Genomic DNA, 6,000 nt, shown 5'->3' with positions numbered 1-6,000 from the left:
TTGAGAAACACGAGGCCAGAGTGTGAGAGACACAAGGCCATTGTGTGAGAGACACAAGAGTGGAAAGAAGGGAGAAGGGAATGAGATGGAGGGCAGGAACAAAGAGAAATTGCAAGAAAAAGTAAACCATTTTAACGGGCCCAAAACCATCTGATGGCCGTCCGGCAGGCACGTAGGGGTGTCTGGCCAGTGAGAGCCATGTGATGGTCCTGTGGTTTAGGGGTGTCTGGCCAGTGGGAGCCATGTCAAGGTCCTGTCGTTTAGGGGTGTCTGCCAGTGAGAGTCATTTGATGGACCTGGGGTTTAGGGGTGTCTGCTAGGCCTGAGCTGTGATGGTCCTGTCGTTAGGTTCCTGTCAGATTCATGGTGTCTGGCTTAAGTCTGCCAGTGAGAGTCCATGTGATGGTCCTGTGGTTAGGGGTGTCTGGCCAGTGAGAGCCATGTGATGGTCCTGTGGTTTAGGGGTGTCTGGCCAGTGAGAGCCATGTGATGGTCCTGTGGTTTAGGGGTGTCTGGCCAGTGAGAGCCATGTGATGGTCCTGTGGTTCTGTGGTGTCTGGCCAGAGAGAGTCATTTGATGGTCCTGGGGTTTAGGGGTGTCTGGCCAGTGAGAGCCATGTGATGGTCCTGGGGTTTAGGGGCACTGAGTAGATGGGAGAATTTTTTTTACGTTCAATTTGTTCTGCCTCGGATGGGTCGGTTCCTTTGGTCTGTGGATTTACATGGATCAGTCTCAAAAACGACGATTCCCCTTTTGCGGATTTTTTTTATCACTGACAATGTAATCCGCGTATTCAGCTATATGCAAGCGGATTGTATCCAATGGCGCTTTTTTATTAATCCGCTCAAGGATCCCTTATCGCCAGGCCAAGGATGGCAGCGGATTACAAATCCATCGGGTCTGGATCTATCTGACTTTTTGCTTTTTCATCGATATTGTTATTTATTTTTGCCATCGGGCATGTGGAATTGTTACATTTTTGCTGGTTTTGTGATTTGGATTTTTTTATGATTTTTGACCATTGGTTCTTTCAAATGTATTTTTATGATTGGATGTTTGGCCTCTTAGATGGATTTGTCGCTGGGGTCTCATTTCCCTGAAGATGGAGGCCATCAAATAGGATGGGGTGAGACAAATATGTATTTCTGCTACCCATCGAGTGCCACTGTGGCTGCCGTATGATCTCCTTGAGAGAGCTTAGGTACCCCACTGGCACTCAATCAGTTGTTTATAACCGTTTAACGGTTTTGTTTATGTATGTATATATATCCACCTTTGGCTAGTAGGGCTAATAGTCAGTACTGTAGAGGGAGGGTAGGTTTTTCTTGGGGAGGTAGGTTTTGGGTGTACAGTAGGTACCCAGGGGTGAGAAGTGAGGCTGTCCGTAGGGGAGTTAAGGGGGTTGTACATCTATGATATAGAGTACAATGGGTAGTTAGGGTATTGCTATTAACCCCTTATCTACCTTAGTGACCATGAAGGCATGCATAATGCATAATGGTCTCATAGACAATATGTCTTCCAAGAGGTTATTTAATTCTTTTTATTGGGAAGGCAGATACTATATATATATATATATATATGTACATACACATACTTCATACACATACATACATACATACATACATACACACATACACACATACATACATACATACATACATACATACATACATACATACACATACATACACACAACGTGATGCTAGTCGCCCTGATTTAATGGAGATCTGTGGACCTGGGCATTAGATTGTTAGCTCTGTAAGTCAGGGATTCAGTTCACCCTAGGTTATTTAATAGTTCCCTGTATTCCCTGCCCGGAAGCTTTACCCAAAGCTGTGTACATGGTTTGCTATGTAATAGCAGAGAGTAATAAAGCGCAGTATGCTGCTGTCCTCTCTGGCAGAGAATATCCCCAGCACCCAGGGAAGAAACCAGTCACATTAAACAGATGTCTTGTGAAAGTGTTGGTATCACTCTCACTACCTGGCACTCTCACAGCAGGGTACTCTCACTGCAGGGCACTCTCACTGCCTGGCACTCTCACTGCCTGGCACTCTCACAGCAGGGTACTCTCACTGCCTGGCACTCTCACAGCAGGGTACTCTAACTGCCTGGCACTCTCACTGCCTGGCACTCTCACAGCAGGGTACTCTCACTGCCTGGCACTCTCACTTCCTGGCACTCTCACAGCAGGGTACTCTCACTGCAGGGCACTCTCACTGCCTGGCACTCTCACTGCCTGGCACTCTCACTGCCTGGCACTCTCACTGCCTGCCACTCTCACTGCCTGCCACTCTCACAGCAGGGTACTCTCACTGCAGGGCACTCTCACTGCATGGCACTCTCACTGCCTGGCACATTCACCGCAGGGTACTCTCACTGCAGGGCACTCTCACTGCAGGGCACTCTCACTGTGTGGCACTCTCACTGTGTGGCACTCTCACTGCATGGCACTCTCACTGCATGGCACTCTCACTGCCTGGCACTCTCACTGCATGGCACTCTCACTGCCTGGCACTCTCACTGCCTGGCACTCTCACTGCGTGGCACTCTCACTGCGTGGCACTCTCACTGCCTGGCACTCTCACTGCCTGGCACTCTCACTGCATGGCACTCTCACTGCCTGGCACTCTCACTGTGTGGCACTCTCCGCTGGTGTGAAGCAGGAAGAGGAGGTGGAGCGCTGTATATCTGACTGTGTGACAGTATTATCACTAGAAGAGGAACCCCTCTGAGCTTGTGAAGGACGCGCAGTCTCCCTCCTGCTACACAACCCCAGGTACATGTTACAGGGCGAACTTTAGGGAGTAAAAGAAAGTGGGTGAGAAAGAGGGCCCGGATATATTCCTAAATCAGCTTGAAAGATTTAATTTGTAGCAAGGGGAAGGGATATTGTGTTTAACTGCACCTAGGTGACAATAGCATGAGATTAGTGTCAGGAGACCAACAAGGAAAAGTGAAGGATAGGGAGAAGATATTTAAAGGGGCAACATCCCTGAGCTAGCCAGGAAACCCCAACCTTTTGTATACAATGTATCAATCTTATTGGCTTTCTTAAATGAATGTAACTGTGCTATAAGCAAACCTGTGCTTACTTTGTTTATCTGGAAACTCATAAGAGGCCTCTGAGTGGGCAAGTATTCTGACAATCGTGCTTTCTTTCCCTTTATCCCACGGTGTCCTTATCACAGAGATAAGGAGAGGAGATAAGATAAGGAGAGGAGGAAAAGGGGGGCTCTGCCTGTGCAAACTCTTGTTGAACACACTGCCATCAGACAAAAAACAGAGAAGCCCAAGGAAATCCTTCCCCTGGCGTGTCCCAGGTCACTAAGTTTCCAAATAACTACATTTAACGCATGATTCAGGATACCCGTAGGTGGGGGATTTACATGAAACAAGGCATCAATCACAGAGACCACGTGCCCCTGCCAGTGCTGCCAAACTCTGGCCCTTCCTGGGATCGTCCCTTTAATGTGCAGGGAGACATAAAAATGTGAGGAAGCTAAAATACCTGCCAAGTCTCCGTCTACATTGTGTGAGAAACATTTCCGGCTTTAAATCTGATATAATAATAATAATGCGTACAGCAGAGAGCGCAGCGTGGAGAGGAATGTGAGCGAGCCACTAAGAACCGATGTCACGCCACAAAGTTACTCGCGTCCGTTACAGAACGCAGACAGGAAGCTGCTACTGTTTGTACACAGTGTGTCCGAGGCGGCTGCCCACCCAGCCCTGTTCCCAGAAGAAGCATGTGATACATAATACCACTTCCTTACCGTTCAGAGCCGCTATGTAAAGCAGCAATATCTCCAGAAGCCGGCGTGCGTGTCAGAGAAACCCAAGCAAGGGCCTACGCGTGTTTAAAAGAAATCAGTTCTGTAGTATTAAATCATACTTAATGCCATTTCTCATGAGCATCCTTTGATTTCTATGGCAGGTTTTAGCACACTTTAAGTCACTACCCCAGCAGTGCAAGATCTTTGCAACACTTTCCTGTTTGTGATCATTTGTTGCCAATACTCCCAGCAGTTTGATCTGCAGACTGTAACAATAGATAATGTTACCTTAGTAATGTAAGAATACATTGTAGCTGCTGAGTTACACTGATTGAAGGATTGATTGAAACTGAAAGGCAGCCATTTAGTGCACCCTGGGAAGCAGGATCCGTGCTGATCGATCACAGGAGAACCAGTTTAGTTCATTAGTTTTCAATAATATTTCAGGTTTGACCAGGTTGTTTCAAGAACTCATTAACAATCCTGATTGCATCATTCACAATGTGAGAAATGTGTGCTGCAGTGCAGACAAGATAATGCAAGATAATGCAAGATAATGCAAGATAATGCAAGATAATGCAAGATAGGGCAAGATAATACAAGATAATGCAAGATAATGCAAGATACTGCAAGATAGGGCAAGATAATGCAAGATAATGCAAGATAATGCAGTGCCCTTATGTTCATTAGCAAACAATTAAACAGTTCCTGGCAGAAATAAAAAAAATGAGGACTAATACATGATAGGAAACCCATCAGTAACCTGCGCTGGGAATCTGCCACACATCCCTTTTAGGCTCCTCGCACAGCCCTCGTTTGTCCCTGGAGCTCATGTGACAGTGTGCTCTCCTTTGTGACTGTACTTGTTTGGCCCTTGGTGTCTTTAATTAACCCCATGTATGGAACTGGGGGAAGCCACAACGCTCCCTTTAAATAGCTCCCTTTAAATCATACAGCAGCTGCACGTAGAGGGGGCATTTATCAGAGCCTCCCAGGTTCAAAACTGATCCAAAAATACTCCGCTAGCTTTAGTAGAAAGAAAATCCAGTGGAAATGGATCTGTTACTTGATAAATCTGACGCAGTTTTTCCAGGTGACCGGGATGTGATCAGCCCCTGGATCTTGTTGATTACTGTATAATACTGTATTGCTTTGAAAGGCATTACTGTAGTGCCGACGAGTATTCTAAAACTAACCTGGGGCAATCACCAACAAGACCCAGGTACATGCTGGGCACATGCTGGGCACATGCTGGGTACATGCTGGGTACATGCTGGGTGTATGCTGGGTGCATTCTGGGTACATGCTGGGTACATGCTGGGTACATGCTGGGTACATGCTGGGTGTATGCTGGGTACATTCTGGGTACATGCTGGGTACATGCTGGGTACATGCTGTGTACATGCTGGGTACATGCTGGGTACATGCTGGGTACATGCTGGGTACATGCTGGGTACATGCTGGGTGTATGCTGGGTACATGCTGGGTACATGCTGGGTACATGCTGGGTACATGCTGCAACATTTCTGCAGACAGACTAATGGCCCATCAGATTAACAGCGGGGGTCCCTGGCAGTCCCATTCAAACTGAATGGGACTGCCAGGGACCCCTGCTGTGTTAATCCAATGGGCCATTAGTCTCTGTAGAAATGTCACTGAAATATTGCAGCATGTACCCAGCGTGTACCCAGCATGTACCCAGCATGTACCCAGCATGTACCCAGCATGTACCTGGGTCTTCTTGGTGATAACCCCAGATTTTCCAAGGCAAGTTTAAGGCAAGTTTTAGAATACTCGTCGGCACCTGTATGCAGTAATATTGCATATGGGAGACTGTAGGCGATGCGTGCAGAGGTGAAGACAGGACACTTGCTTTATGAAAATAATGTAGGCTTTTATTCAGCCAGATACAATACAGGCTTTTCCTAGCCAAAGCTCAGAAATATAAAGTAGTCACTTTTCTTAGGCCAAAGTTCAGCTTCCCCAGTGCATGAAAGTCTTTAAACATCTATAGATGTCTACATAGAAACCGGGGTCCCTATGACATGTACATCTGGCAAATCTCACCATGATCGTGCCCCCTCCCCCTTACCTTGTAGCACTTATCTCTCACTGCACCTATTCCCATCCTCTTTGCACCCTGACTGCCAGAACCCTCACTCCCCCACACCCCAGCCCCCTGTGCCTCCTCTCGATTCTGATCATTTGCCTTACTCGCCC

At 47.1% G+C, this 6,000-nt stretch overlaps 1 protein-coding gene across 4 annotated transcripts in view; it reads left to right on the top strand.

Annotated features, from left to right (window-relative positions):
- The first annotated feature begins 424 nt into the window (after nt 1–424).
- LOC142491241 (ecto-ADP-ribosyltransferase 5-like) overlaps nt 425–6,000 on the top strand; it is a 132,890-nt gene continuing 127,314 nt past the window's right edge. Inside the window, exon 1 of one of the 4 annotated variants that reach the window (XM_075593512.1) lies at nt 425–1,127. The gene's annotated coding sequence lies outside the window, so the exon portion shown is untranslated. Of the gene's footprint in view, nt 1,128–2,543; nt 2,784–6,000 lie in introns of those variants that run through there. The other 3 variants (XM_075593511.1, XM_075593513.1, XM_075593514.1) reach the window with 3 other exon arrangements.

Source organism: Ascaphus truei, chromosome 3, assembly GCF_040206685.1.
Source record: "Ascaphus truei isolate aAscTru1 chromosome 3, aAscTru1.hap1, whole genome shotgun sequence".
Lineage (NCBI taxonomy): Eukaryota > Metazoa > Chordata > Amphibia > Anura > Ascaphidae > Ascaphus > Ascaphus truei.
This window is presented reverse-complemented; position numbering and strand designations above follow the sequence as displayed.